Genomic DNA, 4050 nt, shown 5'->3' on the forward strand with positions numbered 1-4050 from the left:
CTGTGAAGACATCAAAACTATGAAGTAACACATATGGAATTATGAAGTCACCAAAAAAGTGTGAAACAAATCAAAGTATGTTATATATTTTAGATTCTTCAAAGTAGCCACCATTTGCCTTGATGACAGCTTTGCACACTTTTGGCATTCTCTCAACCAGCTTCATGAGGTAGTCACCTGGAATGCTTTTCCAACAGTCTTGAAAGAGTTCTCACATATGCTGAGCACTTGTTGGCTCCCTTTCCTTCACTCTGCGGTCCAACTCATCCCAAACCATCTCAATTGGGTTTAGGTCGGGTGATTGTGGAGGCCAGGTCATCTGATGCAGCACTCCATCACTTCCCTTCTTGGTCAAATAGCCTTATACAGCCTGGAGGTGTGTTTTGGGTCATTGTCCTGTTGAAAAACAAATGATGGTCCAACTAAGCACAAACCAGATGGGATGGCATATCGCTGCAGAATGCTGTGGTAGCCATGCTGGTTAGGTGTGCCTTGAATGCTAAATAAATCACCGAGAGTGTCACCAGCAAAGCACCCCCACACCACCTCCTCCATGCTTCACTGTGGGAACCACACATGCAGAGACCTTCTCTGCATCTCACAAAGACACGGCAGTTGGAAACAAAAATCTCAAATTTGGACTCGTCAGTCCAAAGGACAGATTTCCACCGGTCTAATGTCCATTGCTTGTGTTTCTTGGCCCAAGCAAGTCTCTTCTTCTTATTGGTCTCCTTTAGTGGTGTTTTTTTTGCAGCAATTCGACCATGAAGGCCTGATTCATACAGTCTCCTCTGAACAGTTGATGTTGAGATGTGTGTTACTTGAACTCTGAAGCATTTACTTGGGCTGCAATCTGAGGTGCAGTTAATTGGCAATTTCTGAGGCTGGTAAATCTAATAAACTTATCCTCTGCAGTAGAGGTAACTTTGGGTCTTCCTTTCCTGTGGTGGTCGTCATGAGAGCCAGTTTCATCATCGTGCTTGATGGTTTTTGCAACTGCACTTGAAGAAACTTTCTAAGTTCTTGAAATTTTCCGGATTGACTGGCGTTCATGTCTTAAAGTCGTGATGGACTGTCATTTCTCTTTGCTTAGTTGAGTTGTTCTTGCCATATATGGAAAACTGGAGTAAGGACAAAATAATGGTCTTTTACCAAATAGGGCTAATTACTGTACACCAACCCCACCTTGCCACAACACAACTGTTTGGCTCAAACTTATTAAGAATGAAAGAAATTCTACAAATTAATTTTTAACAAGGCACACCTGTTGATGGAAAAGCATTCCAGGTGACTACCTCTTGAAGCTGGTTGAGGGAATGCCAAGAGTGTGCAAAGCTATCATCAAGGCAAAGGGTGGCTACTTTGAAGAATATAAAACATCAAAATATATTTTCATTTGTTTAACACTTTTTCGGTTACTACATAATTCCAAATGCGTTATTTCATAGTTTTGATGTCTTCACTATTATTCTTCAATGTAGATAATAGTAAAAATAAAGAAAACCCTTGACCGAGTCGGTGTGTCCAAACTTTTGACTGGTACTGTAAGTACATACCAGTGGGACATGCTTGCACACCACTGTGGTGCATCCCACATGCAGATATAATAAGTAAAAGCGTTATATATTTGATGATGTGGATTGTGAGAGATTAAAATATATTCAAGAGTACTCGGTTTTAATCAGGTGCAAGGTTAAAAACAAACGAAAAATGTTTCACATTCATCATTAACTTAATCAAACAATGACCAAAAACATGGCAAATCATGTGACCCAAAATGCAATAAAATTAAATATGGAATATTAAAAGTGTGCTCTCATTACTACGATTACTCAGTAATCAACAAATTTGCTAGTTATTAAAATTACTTCGTAATTAGCAATATTTTAAACATATCAATACTTAAAGGTCCACTGAAATAGAGCTTCATGTTTGGTTTAATGAATGAATTTGGTTTCTCCAAACACATACATATTTTTTGCTCTTTTCTTGAATAAAAACTTTGAAACAAAAATTTTGGTGAATTTTAGATGTGTTTTGTACCATTATTTCCCCACCCCCAAAATCTGTCGCTGGTACGACAGAGAACATCATGTGACCCTATAACGTCATCTCAAGAATTCTCAAATCCGGAAGTGTATCTCAGTAGAACTGCATCGCGCCCATGCACATCCGAAAAGAGCAATTTCGTTCTCCACTATAGAAAAAGGAAACAAAATGCTGATTTAACTCCATCAAATATTCGCTAATGTATGGATGGTTTGCACGTGAACTGATTTGTGACTGTTTTGTCAGCTCCGATACATTAAAGTTGTGCATATTTACAGCTCACAATAAGTGTAAACGTTTTTCAAGATGAATTCTCACCACTCAGTTCGACCCTCAGCATAGTAGTACTCATGTAGATATGCTCCTCAACTTCTCCGTACTCTTCCTCGAATCTCTGAGAATCATTCTCTCCTCCTTTTGCAGGGCACTTCGGCAACTCAACACAGCCACAATGTTGACCACTTCCACGCCAAACAGACTGAAGTATGATGTAAACAATGCACCAAGCACGTACGCAACATAAAGCCCTCGGTGGTGCAGCCTGGATTAAAAAAAAAAGACCTGTGCCAGAGGCCGAAAGAAATGTGTGGCAATCGCGCCGGCAAGATCACGAGCTGTAAAAGCCCTGGGGAGTGAAAAATATGAGTCGGCTTTTGACCATTTCTTCTTAGGCTTCTTGAGTAGGCTTCTTGACTTGTGGGCTGCAGGAAATAAACCGCACTCAAGGCCGACTGACGAAGACAGCCCCATGACAGTCTTCATGGACCACACGCAAGGCAAACTCATGCGATATTAAATAATTGTATACCATCGGCATTTTCTTGAAAATGAACGTGTTATATTTTTCATAACTACAAGAATGAGAGAAAACTGTTACATCGAAATACAACACAACTTAACTCATACTTAAAACGACTTTACTCCACCATTCTATCTCGGATCAATATGTACTTTCAGATAGATTTGTCATATATTACATTGTCTATGCTCTCTCCACTTTCCATCTCTGGTTCATACATGTCTGGCTTAATTGGCTTTGCAGCACCAAAACGGCATAAGTTTCACCATAAGATTATATTTCAGAAAATACCTTCCTCAGGTTCACTTCCTTGCGTCGACGATTTTGAAATGAGTCGTGCTGCCATTTCTTCGTGCATCTCATCGAAACTGTGTGTTGATAATGCACGACGGCATGTCTATCCATTGCAGTACTGAAACAATCGTTCTGGAAATGACGTCACATGGATTACGCAATAACCATGAAGGTTTTCTCAAGTTTTTAGGGGCGGTACCAGCCATGTTGGCTTTGTTAATTTTAACACCTCAAAAAATTATTAGAACTAAAAACCTTGTTGAGTTCTTTGTTTATTACCTACAAATCAAGATCATCACATCAAATTCTTTTTTTTGGAAACATCAGGTGCAGTGGATCTTGAAACACATCATCGATCAGAAACAGACATAGGAATCACTTGTAATTGCTGCCTTTCTAATGTATAGGGTCTGGTCTCCTTTGACTGTTATAAAATCCCATTGTGGTTGCATTCTGTAAGCAGCTATATAACTCAAGTAAGCCAACAATTAGTGAATAGAATGAGCTCTTTATTCCAAAGTTTACAAAGTAAGTTTTTTCAATGTAAATACGACAAAAGTTATAAAACAAGAGGTGGAAGAGGCATTTGTAAACATTGCCAAGCAACCAGACTCAGGTCAGGTATGGGGGTATGCGCCGGAGCAGCGCGTCGCTGTGTCCACTTTCCGCTGGTACTCCAGGGGCCTCCGTCTAGCCATCCCCCAGGCAGATGCCTGGCCCATCCCAATCTCCTTGAGATGCCGATCAACCTGCTGCAACCACGAGACACATTGTCTGCCCATTGGCATCCTCCACTCACAAGGCTCCCTCGCTGAGAGAATCTGGTGAGCAGGATCAGCAACAGGAAAATGAGCCACATGTCCAAACAGCCGCAGCTGATGCCCACAGACTATGCAGGTAACAAATCT

The sequence above is a fragment of the Eptatretus burgeri genome, chromosome 3 (genome assembly GCF_056783735.1).
Source record: "Eptatretus burgeri isolate ZD-2024b chromosome 3, Ebu_testis_v1, whole genome shotgun sequence".
NCBI lineage: Eukaryota > Metazoa > Chordata > Myxini > Myxiniformes > Myxinidae > Eptatretus > Eptatretus burgeri.